The sequence below is a fragment of the Trichechus manatus genome, unplaced genomic scaffold (genome assembly GCF_000243295.1).
Source record: "Trichechus manatus latirostris isolate Lorelei unplaced genomic scaffold, TriManLat1.0 scaffold00095, whole genome shotgun sequence".
NCBI classification, from domain to species: Eukaryota; Metazoa; Chordata; class Mammalia; order Sirenia; family Trichechidae; genus Trichechus; species Trichechus manatus.
This window is the reverse complement of record NW_004444031.1, coordinates 51,716-74,526: the sequence shown is the minus strand read 5'-3', so window position 1 is coordinate 74,526 and position 22,811 is coordinate 51,716.

Here is a 22,811-nt window from a genome sequence, read left to right as displayed (position 1 = left end):
TCTAATTTCTTCTGTGGGTGTTAATTGTTGATGTCTAAAAAATGCCTCTAAAATTTCTTTCCAGTCAAATTTTGGTGGGTAACATATTACCGGTGCCATATTTACAGACATCTTAACTGTTCTATTAATATTAGCTGTTCCTTCTTTTTCATCATGATCATGAGTGGAATTATCGTGGTTATAAATGAGGGTGGAGGCTTTGAAGGGTGATTGGGAGGTGGTTTGTTTAGCTGCTCTATCAGCTCTGTTGTTTTCTTAAATTTCCTCTTTGTGGAATCTCTTTGAACTCATGCGCCATGATTTTAATTACAACCATCTCAGAAGGGGGCAGAATGGCTTCTAAGAGGTCTGCTACTAAAGGACCATTTATCATTTAGGCTCCAAAAGAAGTTAGCAAGCCCTTTTGTTTCCATAACATGCCATAATATTGAATAATGCCAATAGCATACCTGGAGTCCATAAAACTATCTACTGACGGTCCAGAAGCCAGTTTGCAAGCTTTTGTGATTGATTATTTCAGCTTGCTCTGCTGAACTGACTTCAGGAAGGGTGCCACTTTCAAGGACCTCAACTGAAGTAATAACAGCATATCCTCCCTGGTAATGAGAGCTGGTAGGTTCACCATTAAATATGACCCATCTATAAATAAAACTAAATCAGGATTCGATAACAGGGTTTCTTGTAAACCTTGTTGTATTAGTTATGTAGTGTTCCGTTAACAGATATACCACAAGTGTATGGTTTTTAGAAACAGAAATTTATTCTCTTACACTCTATTAGGCTAGAAATCTGAATTAAGAGTGCCATCTCTAGTGGAAGTCTTTCTGTCTGTCATTTCTGGGGGAAGATCCTTGTCATCAGGCTTCCCCTGGATGAGAAAATTCTCACTGCAGGAACCCTGCGTCCAAAGGATGTATTCTGCTCCTGGAGCTGCTTTCTTGGTGGTATGAGGACCACATCTCTACTGATTTCTCTATTTTATATCTCAAAACGGATTGATTTAAGACAAAACCTAATCTTGTAGATTGAGTACTCCCTCATTAACATAGCTGCTGCTAATCCCACCTCATTAACATCATAGAGATAGGATTTACAACAAAAAGGAAAATCACATCAGATGAAAAAACGGTGGATAATCACACAATACTGGGAATCATGGAATAGTCAATTTGACACACATTTTTTTGGGGGAACACAATTCAATCCATAACACTTGTCTTGGAGACAAAAGCTATTCAGTAAGATTTAAGCAATCGTAGTTTAGATGGTCACCATCATCAGGTAAAGGTAACAATGTAGATGGATTCAGAGAGGTTACAGTATGTAACTGAATGTTGGAAGTGTCCAAAGGAGAACTTCATTTAAGAAGTCAGCCTGCTGGCTGACAGGTGTTGCATAAGCGTTGAATTTAAAATTGCCGACACCACATGAGGGACATGAACATCAAGAAATTTTCTGCAATCTAAATCTGCTATGGACTATACCAATCTATCGGTTGCAGTGACTGCTATAAGGTATTGGGGGAAGCCTTTTGCAATGGGGTCCAGCTGGATGTTGTAATAACCAATCAGTCTTTGTTGTCCTCTGTGTTTTTGAGTAAGACCATCTAGAGCATTCCTAGAATCTCATGAACAAAAAATGAAAACTCTAAATTATAATTAGGAAACTCTAGAACCAATGTGAACCTTCGTGGTGCAGTGGTTAAGAGATTTTTTTACGTTAGTGACAGCCTTTATTCCATCCTCAAATAGCTGGAAGGGATCAGTCTCTGAACTCTTTAGACAATGGTAAAGTGGTTGAGACAGCAAATACAAATTAGGCATCCAAGTTCTGCAGTGGCTGCAGAGTCCTAGAAATCCTCTTAACTGTTTCTTGGTAGTAGGGACAGGATAAGCTAAGACAAATTTCTTTACTTTTGTGGTCTATAGTCCCCTTTTGCTGAAATAATATGCCTTAAGTTTTTAACAAAAGATTGAGTTAACTGTAATTTTTCTCTGGAGGCTTCATGACCTCTTTTGGTCAAATGTTGTAACAAGAGAGTACTATCCATAAGACATTCCTGCTGAGAGTTAGAACACACCCATGAATAATGCACACATTGCAATAAGGTAGAACTCTGTGAACTGTAAAGGCTGTCAATCAACACGTAAAATCTGAGAAAAATAGATTGGGGACTAAGTAAAATCTTGGGGCATGACAATCCAGGTAAATTGTTGGTTCCACAAAATGAAAGGAAGAAAATATCGACTGTCCAGATGGACTGTGATGCTGAAAAGTAAAAGCTTGAAAAGATCAACTACTTTGAAATGAATGGCTTTGGGGGGAACATTACAAAGAAATAGGTGAGGATTAGGATTTAGGGGGAATCTTGGAATTACTATACCATTAATAGCACTTAAGTCTTGCACAAGTCCCCAGCCCCAATTGTTGGATTTCTTAACAGGGAAAACCTTTACAAGGACTGCTTCAAGGGATTATTAAGGCTTTCACCTAAAATTCTTGAATTATAAGAACAAGTGATTCCTTAGCTTCTCTTTTTAAAGGATACGGAGAAATTTTAGGTAAAACTTTAGAGGTAAGTATTTGAATTTTAATCGGTTCAGCTGACAAGACCTGACCAACAATGATAGAAGTATTAGCTCATAAAGTTTTGGGTACAGAAGACATTCTATAGAATTGGATAAAGTAGGAGAATGGCCTTCTTGCACACGTAGCCTGAGTGCTTGTAAATAGCAGTAGCCTTCTTCACTTAAAGTATTTTCTATCATAGAGTTTATCTATAGATTTGCATCAGGTAAATATAATAACATTTCTTCTGTTCCTGAGAAGTTTGAAAATTCCACTTGGATAACAGATCCCTTCCTAGTAAATTTACTGGAGTATCTAAGCTGAGGAAAAAGAGTATATGTCCTGTACAGGTCCCAAAGAGACAGACAAAGGCTGGGAATAGGTTAAAATCTGTTCTTGATTGGTGACCTCCACGACTCTTGAGGTTTTATTCCTCTAGGGCAAGGGCTTTTGTAAATTTGTGGGGTTTATTGCAGATAAGGTTAAACCTGTGTCTTAAAATTTTACATGTTTCTCCATTTATTTGAATAGTAGTTTCTTCCTGAGAGTTTAGTGCTACCATAGGAAAACCCTCTGATTTGTCCCTGGAGCCCCTTTATTCTGTTTGCTCCTGGGCTACATCTAGTGTTAGGTTGTCTAGTTTATTTTTTAGTTTTAAGTATTCCCTTTTGAAATGTCTGGGCTTTTTACAGTAGTAATAAAAAAAGGGTAAGTTACTGGGCTCAGTCTTAGCTGTATTTCAGGTGGACCTGTTTTCTGTGGAGAAATTTTGAGGCTGGGACTGTAACTGCTGTAATTACAGGGCCATAAGTTTATTTTCTTTAACATTACTTCTCTGTTGAGCTTCCTCAGTCTTGTGTTCAATAAATTGGGACAAATTATATGCTAGAGTGGCTAACTTTGGTTTGTTTCTATTTTTTGAATCTAATTTGTGGTATTTGACTAACACAGCTAGCTCCAGATGGAGGCCATTAACAGAAAGGGATTTGAAAGCAATCCAGAATTCAGTCTCTTCTAGCTTTAAACTAGAGTTTTATCAAAAGAGTTTAGTCAAACTGTCCCTATAGTCATAAACATTTTCATCTTTATTTTGTTAGCAACTCTGAACCTTGTTCCAGCAACAAAGCAGTTGTACCCAAACCGTGAGCTGGCCATTTCAGATTTGTCTCAGGTACCTCAATTTTAAAAAGTCCCTTATGGAACCTCATTCTAACCAGAAATTGGAAACATCAGAGATTTATGTATTAGATATTTTATGAGTATATAGTATATTTAATTGAATGGCTATGTTTTGTTTCACTGAATGATATGAAACGTTTGTGTATCTAGCTTTATAAAGTGATTGCTGGTCACTGCAATACTTTAACTGAAGTGTTTATTTATGTATAATACATATAGATCTTTTGTCTGATATATTACAAGTATCTTCTGCCAATATAAGCCTTATTTTATTTTTAGTTTTATGATAATTCCTTATGGTGGACATGAATTTAAAATTATTCCTGATGTCCAAATTATCATTTTTTAAAACAATTAGTAGTCTTTTTATTTATTTATTTTTTTAAAGAAATATTAGTCTACCACCAATGACTGAATACATTCCACTATGTTTTCTTCTCAGGTTTTATCTTCTATCTTTTTAACGTCACATTTAGGACTCTGATCCAACTTAAATTGATTTGTTTGGTGTGAGAAGGAGGCCAAGGTTCAGTTTTGTTTACCATCCCACATCACAGTTTTTGGTCCAACATTTCTTAGAAAAACTTGTTTTTTTTTTTTTTCACTTCAAATTGCTTTGGTTCATAAAACTAGTGATTTCCACATGGGGGTCTTTTTCCGGACTCTTCTGTTCCTTGGTCAGTTTATCCAAAATTTTGTCACTACTACACAGTGTTAAACAAGTCAAACAAGTTTTTAATTCTACACTAGATATCATGAATAATACACTGTAGAAATTGTACAGTCTTACATCTTCCTCTGAAACATACTGACTTTCTTCTAATAGCTTTATTCCTGCTGGCACACGATTATCCTGTGAAGACATGGTTTTAGGTTTTTGTAGGTTAGGTCTATTTCACATTTGGATTAATCCAGTGCATATTCTTTAGTTAATTCCTGCACCATGGTCCTTCTTAGACATATCTCGTTCTGAGTTTCAAGAGGAATTATGAGAAATTAACTAAGCTCCCCTAGCCTTGAACTCCAAATTCTCTGTCTCTCACATTGGGAATGGCTGAATTTGTCAATGGTTTCAGCTCTGCTACAGTTGCTTTTTACTAGACTTCTGTACACAACGCTTAGTGTTCAGTCAGTAGATAATTTAAGGAGCGATTGTGTGCAAATTTGAAGGGATTTTCTTGACGGGGCTTTCTATTGTCGTGTATTTCTCTCATCAGTTGACACATATTTTTCCAGCCAGACTCAGACCTCTTAAGTTAAGACAAAAACAAGACTACTCATTTCTGCTTAAGCACTATCATCCATGCACCACGAGGACTGAGGTGTGCCCTCATTTGAAAAGATGGGAAAATATGGATATCATAGGTTGATTTTATTCTTTCAAAAGTTAGACGTTTTCCAATTTCTGCTTGCTTTTGGTAACTCAGGTAGTTAGATTTTGTTTCATGTTGAGTATGTTATTGTCAGTAGAAATTTAGTCGATTATAAACTATTCTGAAAGTCTTGATTATACATAATTTTAAATATTTTTCGATACTCAAAATTATTGTAATTAAATTAGATAAACATACTAATAAGTTTTGAAACATAACACTATGACTGTGGTCAATGGTTTGCTTTCTCCACTTTCATGTTAATATTATATATTTAATACTAATTATGTTTGAAAGCTGTTCTTTAGAGTAAAACATGACAAATATAGTTTGAAAGATATATATATTTTCATATAAATATGAAAATATATACTTGTCTCTCTTTCTACATGTATACATATATACACATTTTCATATATATATATATGAAAATAAAGAATAAAAGTGATTTATAAGTCAGTAAGAGGAGAGTCCAGTTAAAGGAAAGTGAGGCTTGAGTGATATTTCTTCAATAGAAGGGAACACATTGAATGTGTCAGAATACATTGTGCCATATTAAACAAGGTGCCTCAAAACACTTCAGTTAAAGACTATTTTAATGTTAAGAATGTTTTGAAACCCTTGCACTAGCTAGTGTGATCAAGTGTGCATTAAAAAAAGAACAAGCAGTTTTCTTTACTAACCCCACAAAAAATACAGATGGTTGACAATGGTCCAAATACCCTACTTGATTTTCAGAGACCCCTAAGTAATGAAGTTGGGTGAAAGGAAGTACAGGACAGAAGAAAGTTCTAGTGACATGGCTTGGATTGTGAGAGCTATTCACATATTATTCAAGTTGTTGAGGAATAAGTTGACCTATTTTCAAGAAATGTTTTATTTAAGTAAGTTAGCATTTTATATTACCTTTGGAGACAATTCATTCTGTTCCCACAGAAAATTGTATATATATATAAAACAGGTGATGAATTAAAGAAATAATTGTGAAACCACTGATGAGAATTACCTAGAGAGTTTGCAAAACTCATTGAACTTTGGTATTTACTTAGTGACATCAGTTTACCTAGCTGTATTGTAGTGTACTTATAGTCACAGTTGATAGTTGCTAATGAAGCTGATTTAAAACCCAAAACAGCACAACTGGAATATGTTAATTTATATATCATTGGGAACATCTAACATGCTACTTCTAATCAACTTCCTTCTCACCTTGTGGGTGTCCTGTGCTGAGGGACAAGGTAAGTTAAAAACATATATGAATACTCACCTTCCCTCTTAAATGTAACTTTATGTTATATCTACTTTCGGGTGTCTTAGTTTTGCGTGAATAGGCTGGTAGGAATATTCTGCATTGTGGGATCATAATGAAGTAGTATATGTTTGGGATAAATTATAATAACCTAAAAGAAAAAAAAATAAGTCACATTTTCTCTGTTTCCTGAGTTCCTTTTTCTTGGTTCTTTTTTCTGATTTTTCATCATACAGGTTTGTATCCAAGTATTTTTCTTCAATTTCACTTATTCTGTCTTCTGTCTTTTCACATGTGCCCCTCAGCCCTTATATGACAGTGTCCAGTTCTGAAATCTTGTTGTTTATCTTTTGGATTTCTAATTGTTGTTCTTTGTATGATTTCTAGTTGTGAATTTATTTTGTCATTTTGTTCCTGTATTATTTTCCTGGATTCTTCCATTTTTTTGTCTGTATTTTTCATGAATTTGTCTGCCTTTTCCATGAATTTGTCTATTTTTACCCATTTTTATCTGCTTTTTGCATCAACTCTTGGATTGCTTGAATATTAGAGATTTGAATTTCCTATCAGATCATTCCAGTGTCTTTTCTGCTACTGAAAAGTCATCTGGTGTTTTACATTGGATGCCTACTGGAACATCCTGTTCTGTTTTTGTATATGTTTTCATATTGTCTGCTGTCTTCGGGACATTCTGGAGTTATTTTTCTCACTTATTGATTGTAGATTTGTTTGTTTCATCCTGCTTTTTTGTTTCATTTGGTTATGTCTGAGCAGGCAGGCTGTGCATTCTTTGTTGTTTGCTCATCTGTAAGCATGATACTTTTCACCTCCTTCTCCAATGGACAGGGTCAGTCACTCAGGGAGGGTACAGGAGGGCAGGCCCAGCTGAAGAGGAGTAGTTGGGTGGGTTGTTTCTGGCATGCGCTAGGGCTAACAGGGTGAGCCAGGAATCCGTGCAGGTCACGTTCCAGTAGGCCATGCCTTTGCTACTTGGGGGTGAGATGTTCAGCGCATGGTGCAGGTAGGCAGGAAAGAAGGAGGGAGACTGTGATGTGTGGAGCTATGGTGGGTATGGAAAAGAGGAAAGAGACGAGAGAGAGGAACAGGAGCCAAAAACATACAAACAAACAAACAAAAAAGAGTGCTAAGAGAGGTTACTGTTGGAGTGGAGTGATGAGAGACTGAGTAATGGAGGAAAACAAAAAGAAAAAATAAGAAAAAGGTAAAAGAAAAAATGAATAAATAAAGATTAGGAAAATCAAGAGAAAATCAAAGCCCTTATAGATCCCACTGGTGCAGCTGTGAGAAAAGAGGAAGTTGTTCCCAGGCAGTGAAGTACAGACCAGCTAGAAGGATTAGAGGTGTCACACAGCGCCAGGTATTCAAGAGATAGGAAGAGAAGGTAAGTATAGAGAGATGAGAAACTGAGAAATGAAGAAAGACAAAAAAGGAAAAAGGGGGGGGGGACAAGAAAAAAAATGCTCCCAGGGATCTTACTGCACATCTGTGCATACTGAGGGCATAGCTCGCAAGCCTTGCAGCACTGCCTGTCTAGAAGGGGCTCCCAAGCTGAGAAAAGAGAAAGAAAACAAACAAACAAACCAAAATAGGACAAACAAACAAAAAAGCTCTGGGAAGCCCACTAGCATGGCAACATGTGCTGGGAAACAATTCCACAGTTGAGTAGCAATTCACAGCCTTTCGGGAAGAAGTAAATATGGCACAAGGAGCCAGGTATTTGAGATTAAGGAGGGAGAGGTTTTGAGATGTATGCAATAAACCAAAAGAAGTGGAAAAAAGCAACACCAGCAGCCAACAAATGGCACTCTGGGAGCCGGCCTGTTTGGGTGGGTGGAATCCAAGCAGCACTAGGGGGAAGCCAGTGCTTCCCGACCAAGAGACTGTGGCTGCAAGAAGCAGATGAGGCCGGGAGGCGGCGAAGGAGGGTGGTGGATGGGAAAGCATATATCACTGATTACTGGTTCTTCTGTCTCCTGCTGGAAGCTCCGTGAAGCTGCTTTCTTCTATTCCCTGTTCACCTATCTCTGATAGGAGTCCAAGATGGTGGATCTGTGCTGTGTTAGCTGTTAGGGGACTTCTGCATGTATCTGTCCTTGCTCTCTGTTCTCTGTCAGTTTCTTATTCTATTCGGTGGTTGGCTGAGATCTTTATCGCTTCATTTGATGCTTAGGATTTCAGGATTGACGTTTGTCTCCGTTTGCCTTAGTTTTTCGAGTCTTTGCTATGGAGGGATGGCGAGGTGCTTCTGTCTATAGCACCATGATGCCCAGAAGCCCTCTCTCAAAGTTTTCAACATGACATCTGAGGCTTTCTGAGATGCTCTATTTCAGAGGAAATGGAAAAGTTCTGGTGGGCTCCATTTTCAAAATAATATTACATGACAAACATATAAAAACCAAATTAAGTCAAGCCTATGCTAGTAGCAAAATATAAGCAATTATTTATAAATTCCTAATATTAGCCTACTTGTCTATCTATAGATAAATATGCCAAAAAAGGTCAAATGTATGATCTTCTACAAAATGTCTAGCACACTTAATGATTCATATTAATTATAAGGAGAAATTAAAATTGAATAGGTTTTATAGAAATCATAACACTGACATAAAAAGTGACAAAAATCCATTATCATGTATAAACATACAGGCAAATGAATGTACACAATACTGCAATCTCTGAATTTCTATAGAACAGAGATAGGGAAGTCGATAACATATTCCAATGACTATATTTGGGTTAAGGAGTCCTGATGGCACAAATGGCTACTAACCTAAAGACTGGTGGTTTGAACCCAGACAGCACCTCCATAGGAGAAAGGCCTGGCAATACGCTTTTATAAAGATTACAACCAAGAAAACCCTACTTGGTTCTACTTTGTCACAAGAGGTCACTATGAGGTGAAATCAACATGATGGCACTCGTGGACAATATCTTATTTGAGTTTAGAGATAATAGGAGTATTAGTGTTTAACTCCTTTATTCTTGACTGTTTTCTAAATTTTTAAAATTTTTATCACGTATCATATTGAAATTACAAGAATGTTATTTTAACATAAAGATGACTAAAAAGACAATACATTTGATGACTCTAAAGACTTTGTAAATATCTTCAGGTCTAATAATACTTTCATGATTTTGTGTAGGGGGAGAGTTTTGGTAAATAGGCAACAATAAGATTCCAAAATACAGTTTTTATGATCGTACATTTCAGATAACATTAAACAGTTAAAAAAAACTCTTGGCTAGAAACAGTTTTAGATTCTAGAAAAAAACAAAACCTTTAAAGATCAAACTGAATCTTACCGATATAATTGAAAAGGGATCTGTAGGAACTACAGCACTAAGAGAGCTGGATGAAAAACTCTCCCTGTTCTTTCTGTTGTGTATATCAAGAAGGATTCAGAGATTTCATTTGTTCAATTTGTCACAATCAAGTATAGTCATTTATTCTTTTGCACCCAAATTATTCCAAATTTGGCTAGTGAATGCCCCCTGAAGCTGGCTCCTGATTGCATCTGACATATTCCCATTAGGCTTTGCACATCTCTCCTCTTGTAGCACAGCACAATGTTCTCAGCTCACTGTGTACTTCTCCTGCCCATCACCTGTTATCAGGCATCTTTCCATTACCTCCAATTCTTTTATTGGAGGCCTGGCAGTGCAAAATTTAAGCCCTTGGCTGCTAACCAAAAGGTCGGTGGTTTGAACCCACTAGCTGCTCTGCGGGAGAAAGATGTAGAAGCTTGCTTCCATACAGATTTACAGCCTTGGAAACCATGTAGGGCAGTTGTACTCTGTCAAATACAGTCACTATGAGTCGGGATTGACCCGACGGCACACAACAATTTAGACTCCATGAATTGTGTGCTGTTGTGCTGGTTGAGAACGTTCAGTTCTATTAAAATCTCATCACTTTCAGTGCCTTTCATTGGTCAGGTCTTTGAAATATAAGAAACTCTGGTGGCATAGGGGTTAAGAGTTCAGCTGCTAACCAAAAGGTCAGCAGTTTGAATCCACCAGGTGCTCCTTGAAAACCATATGGGCCAGTTCTACCCTGTCCTATAGGGTCTCTATGAATCAAAATTGACTCGACATCAATGGGTTTTGTTTTTGGTTTTTTGAAATATAAATGACATTTAAAAGTCAGTAGTTTCTATTGGATTTTACAAGTAAAATTTAATAATGCAATTTTTGAATAATTTTTTAATGTATTTTCTTTTTACTGTTTTCTTTCCATTTTATGACATTTATACTATCTACAGAGCAATGCTAACATTTCTATTAACAACCCAGCTACTGAATGAAGGTTAAAATTTCTTTGCATTTCTTTTGTCCAAGGATGTTTGCGTCTAAGTTATGTGTGAGTACTCTATTCCAAAACAGCTTATAATAATTCTGATCTCTGCATGGCTCTGTTACCATATTAATGAAGTTTTACATTTATTTGTTCTAGTTTGTTTTAAATTTTGGACTTTGCTTCTTCTTCCCTTCTTTATCTAACCTCATTTTTTAACTATGAAAAAATAAAAATTATGTGAAAGTGTCTATGGTGAGTAGTCTTATTCCTATTACACTTCCTACCTGTTTCCACATTTAATAATCATTACATTAGATTCTGATAAATCCCTTCAGTGTTCATTCTTCTTTTTTGACAGCCAAGGAAGCTTATGTTACATTCTTATCTGCACCTTGCTGTTTTCATTTTAGAAAATATCCCAACTATTCCAATATTTTATTGTAACAGATAATGATATCGTGAATGTACTTGGGTATATGTTACTTTTTATTTATGTATGCATATCATCAGAATGTGTAGCTAAAAGTGAGATTAATGGATCAAGAAGTCAATGTTTTGTTAAATTTATTAGATATTTCAAATTCTTCTCCAGAGGGGTGTGATATTTTAGCCTTCCACCATGTGCTAAGAGCCTACTTTTCCTGTACTTCCTAACTCAGGACGTTGTCAAACTTGTGTGTCATTTCCCACGTGCTAGATATATATATAACACATCTGTTTTAATTTGCATTTAGCTTATTACGAATAAGGTTGAAAAATATCTAATTGCGTTTGTTTTTCTGTCTCTTAATTTTCTGATTAACTGCTCCATAGGGGTCAGTATCTCCTAAAGAGAACTTTGGGAGAACTTCCAGGATCTGCCAAGGGGAACGCTGACATAAAAATCACAGTAGTCTCAGGAATCTCAAAGCTGCGCCTTTCTGCAAATATTTATCAATCGAAGCCTGTGTTTCCAACTAATGCAGATGACTTTTTATTCACCAAGTCTCCAGGGAAACAGTGTTAGAAGAAGATGAACATGAGGTCATTGTACAGTGAAAACTATAGAAAGAGTGTCTAGGTTTCCTAGGGCTGCCATAACAAAATATCACAAAGGGGATGGCTTTAGAGAATAGAAACTTACTGTCTTACAGTTCTGGAGACTAGAAGTCCAGATTGAGGGCCTTAGCAGTATTATACTCTCTGCAGTCTCAAGTGGAAGAGCCTTCCTTATTTTTTTTGTTTGTTTGTTTTAATTTGCTTTTATTGTACTTTCAAAGAAGGTTTACAGAGCAAATTAGTTACTCTGTCAGAGCAGTAAGTGTGGTCTTTTTTTTTTTTTTTTGAGTTAGAATTCTGTTCTATATTTTTATCCCACTCTGTCTGGGACCCTCTGATGTGATCCCTGTCAGAGCAGTTGGTAGTGGTAACTGGACACCATCTAGTTGTGCTGGACTCAGAGTGGTGGAGGCTGTGGTAAATCTGGTCCATTAGTCCTTTGGACTAATCTTTCCCTTGTGTCTTTGATTTTCTTCATTCTCCTTTGCTGTAGACAGGGCGAGACCAGTGGAGTATCTTAGATGGCCTCTAAGAAGCTTTTAAGAACCCAGACACTACGCACCATAGTAGAATGTAGAATATTTTCTTTATAAACTGTGTTATGGCAATTGAGCTAGATGTCCCCTGAGACCTTGGTGCCCAGCCCTCAGCGCAGTAATTTGGTCCTTCAGGGAGTTTGGATGTGTCTGTGAAGCTTCCATGACCTTTCCTTGGTCAAGTTCTGCTGACTTCCCCAGTATTGTGTACTGTTTTACCCTTCACCAAGGTTACCATTTATTTCTTCTCTAGTTAGTGTTTTTCCCTTCCTACCCTACCTCCCTAGTAACCATGAAAGATTGTTTCTTTCTCTGTGTAAACCTTTTCATGAGTTTTTATACTAGTGGCCTCATACAATATTTGTCCTTTTGTGGTGGACTTATTTCACTCAGCATAATGCCCTCCAGATTCATTCATGTTGTGAGATGATTCAGAGATTCATCACTGTTCTTTATCATTGGGAAGTATTTCATTACGTGTATATACCATAGTTTGTTTACCCATTCATCTGTTGATGGTCACTTAGGATGTTTCCATCCTTTTGCAGTTGTAAATAATGCTGCAATGAACATTGGTGTGCATATGTCTATTCATGTGGTTGCTCTTATTTCTCTAGGGTATATTGCTAGGAGTGGGATAGCTGGATTGTATGGTATTCTCTGTCTAGCTTTTAAAGGAAGCACCATATCGTTTTCCAAAATGGTTGTACCTGTTTGCATTCCCATCAGTAGTGCATAAGAGTTCCAATCTTCCCACAGCCTCTCCAACTTTTGTTATTTTCTGTTTTTTGATACGTGCCAATAATGTTGGGGTGAGATGGTATTTCACTGTAGTTTTGATTTGCATTTCTCTAATGGCCAGTGATCATGAGCATTTCCTCATGTGTCTTTTAGCCTCCTGAATGTCTTCTTTGGTGAAGTGCCTATTCATATCCTTTGTCCCTTTTTTAACTGGATTATTTGACCTTTTGTTTTAGAAGTGTTGTATTGTCCTATAGATTTTCAAGATTAGATCTCTGTCGGATTTGTCATAGTCAAAAATTTTTCCCAGTTTGTAGGTTCTCTTTTTACTCTTTAGGTGAAGTCTTTTGATGAGCCTAAGTGTTTAATTTTTAGAAGATCCTAGTTATGTAGCTTATCTTCTGGAGTTTGTGTGTTGGTAGTTATGGTTTGTATCCTATTTATGTCGTATATTAGGGGCTCTAGCATTGACTCTATTTTTTTTTTCTATGATCTTTGTAGTTTTTCATTTTATATTTAGGTCTTTGATCCATTTTGGATTAGTTTTTGAGTATGGTGTGAGATATGGTCCTGTTTCAATTTTTTATAGATGATTATCCGTTTTTGCCAGCACCATTTGTTAAAAAGACTGTCTTTTCCCTATCTAATGGACTTCAGGCTTTTGTCAAAGATCAGGTGTCTGTAAGTGGATGGATTTACATCTGGGTTCTCGATTCTGTTCCATTGGCCAATGTGTCTGTCGTTGTACTACTGCCAGCCTATTTTGACAAAAGTAGCTGTGCAGTGGTTTCTGAGGTCAGGTAGTGCAAGTCATTTCCACAATGCTGAGTCTACCTATCCCTGAGTATGGTATGTTTTTCCATTTATGTAGATATCTTTTGGTTTCTTGCAGTAGTGTTTCGAAGTTTTCTTCGTATGGGTCTTTTACATCCCTGGTTAGATTTATTGCTAAGTATTTTATTTTTTTAGAGGTTATTATAATTGGTATTGTTTTCCTGATTTCCTTTTCGTCACTCTTTATTGGTGTATAGAAATCCAACTGATTTTTGTATGTTTATGTTATATTCTGCTACTCTGCTGAGTCTTTCTATTAGTTCCAGTAGTTTTCTTGTGGAGTCCTTTGGGTTTTCTTTGTATAGAATCATATCATCCGATAATAGAGACAGCTTTACTTCTTCATTACCAATTTGAATGCCCTTTATTTCTTTTTTTGCCGTATTGCTCTAGCTAGGACTTCCAGCACAGTGTTAAAAAGGAGTGTGATTAAGTACATCCTTGTCTTGTTCCGGTTCTTAGGTGACGTGTTTTCAGTTTCTCTCCATTAAGAATGATGTTGGCTATTTGTTTGTACAGAAGCACTTTATTATGTTGAAGAGTTTCACTTCTATATACATGTCATTGAGACTATTTAGTCAGGAATGGGTGTTAGACTTTATCAGATGCGTTTTCTGCTTCGATTGAGATGATAGTATGATTGTTTTCTTTCCTTTTATTTATGTGGTGGATTACATTGATTGATTTTCTAATGCTGAACTATCCTTGCATACCTGCCATGAATCCCACTTGGATGGGGTGTATTAATTTTTATATGATGCTGAATTCTATTGGCTAGAATTTTGTTGGAAATTTTTGCATCTTTATTTATGAGAGATACTGGTCTGTAATTTTTTTGTGGTGTGTTTGCTTGGCTTTGGTATCAGGGTTATGCTGGCTTCATAAAATGAATTTAGAAGTATTCCTTCCTTTTCATTATTCAGAAATAGTTTGAGTAGTACTAGTGCAAGCTATTCTCTGAATGTTTGATAGTATTCTCCAGTGAAACTGTCTGGATTGAATTATGTCCCCCCAAAAATGTGTATATCAGTTTTGCTGGGCCATGGTTCCTAGTATTCTGTGGTTGTCCTTCATTTTGTGATTGTAATTTCATGTTAAAGAGGATTAGCGTGGGATTGTAACACCCTTCCTAAGGTCACATCCCTGATCCAATGTAAAGGGAGTTTCACTAGGATGTGGCCTGCACCATCTTTTATTCCTTCAAGAGATAAAAGGAAAGGGAAGCAAGCAGAGAGTTGGGAACCTCATACCACCAAGAAAGCAGGGCCCGGAGCGGAATGTGTACTTTGGACCTGCGGTTCCTGCACTGAGATGATCCCAGACCAAGGGAAGACTGAAGCACCACAATGACCTTCTCCCAGAGCTGACAGAGAAAGCCTTCCCCTGGAGCTGATGTCTTGAATTTTGACTTATGGCCTACTTGACTGTGAGGGAATAAATTTCTCTTTGTTAAAAACCATCCACTTGTGGTATATCTGTTATAGCAGCACTAGATGACTAAGAGAGAAGCCCTCTGGGCCAGGGCATTTTTTTCCGTTGTGAATTTTTTTACTGCCTTTTCAAACTCTTCTTGTTATGGGTCTGTTCAGAGTTTCAACTTCAGTTTGTGTTAGTTTAGGTAGGTAATGTGTTTCTAGAAATTTATCCATTTCTTCTAGGTTTTCAAATATATTGGAGTATAGTTTTTCATAGCACTGTGTTATGATCCTTTTTATTTCAGTTGGGTCTGTTGTAGTGTCCCCCATTTCATTTCTTATTTGGGTTATTTGTGTCCTATCCTGTTTTTCTTTCCTCAGTTTGGCCAATAGTTTGTCAATTTTGTTGATCTTTTCAAAGAATCAATTTTTGGTTTTGTTGATTCTTTCTATTGTTTTTCTATTCTCTATTTCATTTATTTCTGCTCTGATCTTTATTATTTCCTTTCTTCTGGTGGCTGTGGGTTTCTTTTGCTGTGCTCTTTGTTTGTTCGAGCTGTATAGCTAATGTTTTGATTTTGTCCCTTTCTTCTTTTTTGATGTGTACGTGTATTGGTATAAATTGACCTCTGAGCACTGCCTTTACTAGAAAGATTTTGGTGTGATGTGTTTACATTCTCATTTAATTCTCAAATTTTTTTTGATTCCATCTTTGATTTCTTCTTTCACCCAATGGTTTTTAAGCAAGGTGTTGTTCATTTTTCATGTATTTGATATTTTTCGCTTGCTCTTCTGATTATTAGTTTCTACTTTAATGAAGTTGCATTCAGAGGATATGCTTAGTATTTTCTCAGTTTTGGATTTTGTTGAGGCTTAAGATGTGGTCTATTCTAGAGAATGTTCCATGTGTATTGGAAAAGATTGTGTACAGTGTTGCTGTTGGGTGGAGTGTTTTTTATATGTCTATGAGGTCCAGTTGTTTGATTGTGGCCTTTAGGTCTTCTGTAGGTTTGTTGAGTTTCTTTCTAGATGTTCTATCCTTTACTGAGAGTGGTGTATTGAAGTCTCCTACTATTATTATCGTGGAACTGTCAGTTTTTCTTTACAGTGCTCTTAGTGTTTGTTTTATGGATTTTGGAGCCATGTTATTGAGAGGGTAGATGTTTATTATGGTATGTCCTTCTGGTGGATTGTCCCTTTAATCATTATATAATGTCCTTTCTTGTCTTTTATGGTTGATGTTATTTTAAAAGTCTATTTTATGTGAGATTGGTGTTGCCACTTCTTGTTTTTGGCTTCTGTTTTGTTAATATATTTTTTTCCATCCTTTGATTTTTAATATATTTATGTCTTTGTTTCTAAGTTGTGTCTCTTGTAGACAACATAATGATGGGTCCTTTTTTTTTAACCATTTGGTTGCTCTCCATCTCTTCATGAGCCTTTTACATTCAGTGTGATTATTGATAGGTGTGAGTTTATTGCTTTCATTTTGTAATACTTTGTTTCGGTGCTGATGTTTTCTTTGTTCCTTTTATTCTCTTGTGCTGAATAACTTTTCTTTGTGAATTTTTTGTTTCTTTCATTTTTGTGGATTGTGTGTTTACTGAGACTTTATGTTTTTATTCTTTATTTTGGTGAGTAGATTTGTTAACTTTCTTTGTAGTTAACTTGAAATTTACTCCTATCTTCCTAAGTTTAAACCAGTCTTTTATTACTTGATGTTGCCTTGACTTCCTCTCCATTTAAAAGTTCTAATCTGATAAGCTAAGACAAATTCCTTTTCTTTTGTGGTCTATAGTCCCCTTTTGATGAAATAATATGTCTTAAATTTTTAACAAAAGATTGAGTTAACTGTAATTTTTCTCTGGAGGCTTCATGACCTCTTTTGGCCAAATGTTGTAACAAGAGAATACTATCCACAAGACATTCCTGCTGAGAGTTAGAACAGACCCATAAATCATCCACATATTGTAATAAGGTAGAACTCTGTGAACTGTAAAGGCTGTCAATCAACACGTAAAATCTGAGAAAAATAGATGGGGGACTAAGTAAAATCTTGGGGCATGACAGTCCAGGTAAATTGTTGGTTCCTCTAAAATGAAATGAAGCAAATATTGACTGTCCAGATGGAGTGTCATGCAAAAAAGAAAAAATAAAAAAGGTTGTAAAGATCAACTACTTTGAAATGAATGGCTTCGGGGGAACACTAGAAAGGAATAGGTGAGGGTTAGGATCTAGGGGGATCTTGGAGTTATTATACCATTAATAGCACTTAAGTCTTGCTCAAATCCCCAGCAGTGATTGCTGGATTTCTTAACAGGAAAAACTTTTACAAGGACTGCTGCAAGGGATTATTAAGCCTTTCACTAAAAAGTCTTGAATTATAAGAACAATTCATTCCTTAGTTTCTCTTCTTAAAGGATATTGAGAAATTTTAGGTGAAATTTTAGAGGTATGGATTTTAATTTTAATCAGTTCAGCTAAAAAGACCTGACCAAAACTGGTAGAAGTATTAGCTCATAAACTTTTGGGTACAGAAGACATTCTATAGAATTGGATAAAGTAGGAGAATGGACTTCTTGCACCGGTAGCCTGAGTGCTTGTAAATAGCAATAGCCTTCTTCGCTTAAAGTATTATCTATCATAGAGTCTTTCTGTTGATTTACTTCAGGTAAATCTAATAACTTTTCTCCTGTTCCTAAGAATTTTTGACACTTCCACTTGGATAACAGATCTCTTCCTAGTAAATTTACTGGAGTATCTATGCTGAGGAAAAAGAGTATATGTCCTTTATAGGTCCCAAAGACAGACAAAGGATGGGAATAGGTTAAAATCTGTTCTTGATTAGTAACATCCACGACTCTTGAGTTTTTATTAGTCTAGGGCAAGGGCTTTTGTAAATTTGTGGAGTTTATTGCAGGTACGGTTAAACCAGTGTCTTAAAATTTTACATGCTTCTCCATTTATTTGAATAGTAGTTTCTTCCTGAGAGTTTACTGCTACCATAGGAAAACCCTCTGATTTGTCCCTTGAGCCCCTTAATTCTATGTGCTTCTGGGCTACATCTAGTGTTAGGTTGCCTACTTTATTTTTTAGTTTTAAAAATTCCCTTTTGAAATGTCTGGGCTTTTCACAGTAGTAACAAAAAAAGGGCAAGTTACTTGGCTCACTCTTAGCCATATGTCAGGTGGACCTGTTTTCTGTGGAGAAATTTTGAGGCTGGGACTATATAACTGCTGTAATTACAGGGCCATAAGTTTATTTTCTTTAACATTAGCTCTCTGTTCAGCTTCCTCAGTCTTGTGTTCAATAAATTGGGACAACTTATAAGCTAGAGTGGCTAAGTGTGGCGTGCTTTCATTTTCTGAATCTAATTTGTGGCATTTGACTAACACAGCTAGCTCCAGATGGAGGCCATTAACAAAAAGGGACTTGAAGGCAATACAGGATTCGGACTCTTCTAGCTTTAAACCAGAGGTTTATCAAAAAAAGTTTAGTCAAACGCTCCCGATAGTCATAAACATTTTCATCTTTATTTTGTTTGCAACTCTGAACCTTGTTGAAATCTAGTTTTCAGGGGAAAACCTTTGGGATAGTTTCAATAAGATTTGTGACAATAGTTCTTGTATATCCTATGAGTTCCATGCCAGGAATGTTAGGCTGAATGTTTAGGGATTCTATAGAATTTTTCCATGAGGCCTTTTCCATCCACCTTTGAGTTTGAATTGACTTGATGGCAATGAGTTTGAGAGTCACCTGGCCTTATCAGTGAATTTATTAAATTATATAATTCTGCAAGACCAGACTTGTAGTTGCCAGCCAAGATTCTAAATTCTTGAGTGAATTTTTGAGGATCTTTGTGAGGATTAGGAAATTCTTCAATAGCCTGAAGTTCCACTTTTGACCAGGGGCAAAAGTAACTTGTCGTGGCTTATGACCCTCTTCAGGATGTTTATTTTTAAAAATCATTTCCCAAACAGTTTTACATCTTCTAGAGGTTCATTGAGATAATAGGGAGGCTCAGTAGGGGGATTTTCAGTGGAGTATGTAGGTAAAGAGGGGTAGAGGGCAGTAACTGCTGGAGGGGCAGAGGTAGGGGAAGGGAGCTGGGTGTCGGAGGCTAGACTACAGATGCCAGGGATGTCAGCACTTGGGGAAGGTGAGCCATTTTGGGAAAGAGAGCCCGTCTTAGATATCTAGTGCCCTTATAACAGAAATACTACAAGTAGATGACTTTAATAAACAGTAGTTTATTCTCTCATGGTTTAGGAGGCTTTAAGTCTGAATTCAGGATTCCAGCTCCAAGGGAAGGCTTTCTCATTCTTTTGGCTCTGGGAGAAGGTCTTGTTATCAATCTTCCCCTGGTCTAGGAGCTTCTCAGCACAGGAACCCCAGGTCCAAGTATGGATTCTATTCCTGGTGCTTCTTTCTTGGTGGCAGAGATCCCTCTCTTCTCTGCTCACTTCTCTATTCTATATCTCAAAAGACTGACTCAAGATACAACCAAATCCTATAGACTGAGTTCTGCTTCATTCCCATAACTGACTGTAATCCTGCCTCATAAATATAGAGGTTAGGATTGACAACACAAATGATAAGCGCATCAGATCACAAAAAGGAGGATAACCATACAATACTGGGAATCATGGCCTAGCTAAGTTGACATCTTTTGGGGGGGACACAATTCAATCCATGACAGAAGCATTTTGGGAAAGGGAGCTATTTTGAGAAAGAGAGTAATTTTGGGAAACGGAGGGTGTAGGGGCTGCTGCCTGGCAGGTGTTCAACAAAGTTACAGAGCTCTGACGGTATAATTCTTTGTTTAGCTGGTTTTGAAACAGTCTCCTGTAAGGAGACAAAATTATCATTTTGATTTCTTTTGGAAGCTTCTGAGTAGCAATCAAGAAATGCCGCCCACTGCTTTAGTTTTATTTGTAAGCCCTTACCCTCTAAGTTACTGTACAGAAAGTATAATTTACTTAGTTCAAATGACTCCCACAATAGCTTTTGATCTTTTAAATTTCCCTCTGTAAGTGCATGCCAGCAGCTTAAATACAAGACTGAAGCACAGATGTGATGCTTAGTCATATAAGCTGCAGGATTTCGCTTAGGGGCTTCTGCTTCAGTCTTGGAAGTCACATTTCCCATCTTACAGGGAAACTTGCAAGTAATAAAGATCTAAATGCCTGTGAAAATTCTACGGTGCAGCAGAACGAAAAGAGAGTTCAATAATACAGACTGGTTGTGAGGTGGCTGTCCCACCAAACTTATTCTGGTAATGAACCCGGAAAGAAGCTCAGGAGATAAGCAGAAAATGAAGGTAAATAGACAACAGATCTCTCAAAGAGCCATCTTTGCAATAAGCAGAGGCTTTTATCTGAGAGGCTTACTTCCAGTGAACCCAGAGAATTGGAGGAGATGCTTCTGGGCATACGGGACCCTTGCCGGTACCAGCGTGAGCTGGTTCCACAACTTCTCAGGAATGCAGAAGATAATATCCTTCAGAATCCTGCCGTCTACACCAATGAATGTCTAAGAGTAATCACCCATACTCTGATTTAAGTTGAGAGATTTGTTGAAAGCAAAGAGACAGCTCGATCTGGGAAGAGACTGAATTCCATGCAGTGAAATCCAGTACTTCCAAACGGCTACACTGCAATGAGTTTTTATAAGAGAGGAACAAAGAACTTGAAGTACATGTTTGGTATTTACAAACTTAGATCACCGAAAGACACTACTTGATAGGTAGTAGATTTTTTAGAACACAGGACATCCTGTGGCAGGAACTTGTAAGATAGGACTTCCTGTAATCGAAGCTCATAAGGCTTAAAGGACATATGTATCTTTCTTAGATTGGTTACAGTGTGGTAATTGCAAGGTATGTGATGGGAGTGGGTGTCTCAGTGTAGTTATGTCATCATTACTGGACATTCCTTAGTTTCGTGATTAGGTCTACACGGGAGATGGCTGTTGATAGGGTGAAAATGGAGCCAGCAACCAAGAAGTCATACCCAAACTTCGAGCTGGCTATTTCAGATTTGTCTCAGGTACCTCAATTTTGAAAATTCCCTTACAGAACTTCATTCTAACCAAAAATTAGAAACATCAGACATTTATATGTTAGACATTTTATGAGTGTGCAGTATATTTGATTGAACGTTTATGTTGTGTTTCACTGCTGAATGATATTGAACACGTTTGTGTATCTAGGTTTATAAAGTGATTGCTGATCACTTCAATATTTTAATTGAACTGTTTATGTATGATACATACAGATCTTTTGTCTGATATATTACAAATACCTTCTGCCAATATAAGGTTTATTTTATTTTTAGTTTTATGATAATTCCTTTTGGTGGACTTGAATTTAAAATTATTACTGATGTCCAAATCATCATTTTTTTTAATTAGTAGTTTATTATTTAATTATTTATTTTAAAGAAATATTAGTCTACAACCAATGACTGAATATATTCCACTATGTTTTCTCTCAGGTTTTATCTTCTATCTTTTTAACTTCATATTTAGAACTATGATCCAGCTTAAACTGATTTATCTGGTGTGAGAAAGAGGCCAAGGTCCAGTTTTGTTTACCATCCCACATCCCAGTTGTTGCTCCAGCATTTCTGGGAAAAACTTTTTTTTTTTCACTTCACATTGCATTGGTTCATAAAACTAGTGGATTACATGTGGGGGTGTATTTCTGGACTCTTCTGTTCCATTGATCAATTTATGTATCATTTGTCACTATTACACAGTATTAAACAAGTTAAACAAGTTTTTAATTCTACACCAGATATTGTGAATAATACATTGTAGAAATTGTATATTCTTGCATCTTCCTCTGCAAAATATTGACTTTCTTCTAATAGCTTTATTCGTGCTGGCACATGATTATCCCGTGAAGACCTGGTTTTAGGTTTTGCTAGGTTTGGTGTATTTCAGCTTTGGCTGAATCCAATGCATATTCTTTAGTTAATTCCTGCACCATGGTCCTTCTAAGACATATCTTGTTCTGAGTTTCAAAAGAAATTATGAGAAATTAACTAAGCTCTCCTAGCCTTGAACTCCAAATTCTTTCTCCCTCACATTGGGAATGGCTGAATTTGTCAATGTTTTCAGCTCTGCTACAGTTGCTTTTTACTGGACTTCTGTACACAATGCTCAGTGTTCAGTCAGTAAATAATTTAAGGAGCGATTGTGTGCAAATCTGGGGGGATTTTCTTGATGGGGCTCTCTATTGTCCTGTATTTCTCTCAATTGACATATTTCCAGCCAGACTCAGACCTCTAAGTTAACACAAAAACAAGACTACTCATTTCTGCTTAAGCTCTATCATCCATGCACCATGAGGACTGAGGTGTGCCATCAGTTGAAAAGACGGGAAAATATGGATCTCACAGGTTGATTTTATTCTTTCAAAGGTTAGGCATTTTCCAATTTCTGCTTGCTTTTGGTAACTTAAGTAGTTAGATTTTGTTCCATGTTGAGTATGTAATTGTTGTTAGTAGAAATTTAGTCAGATTGTAAACTATTCTGGAAGTTTTGATTATACATAAT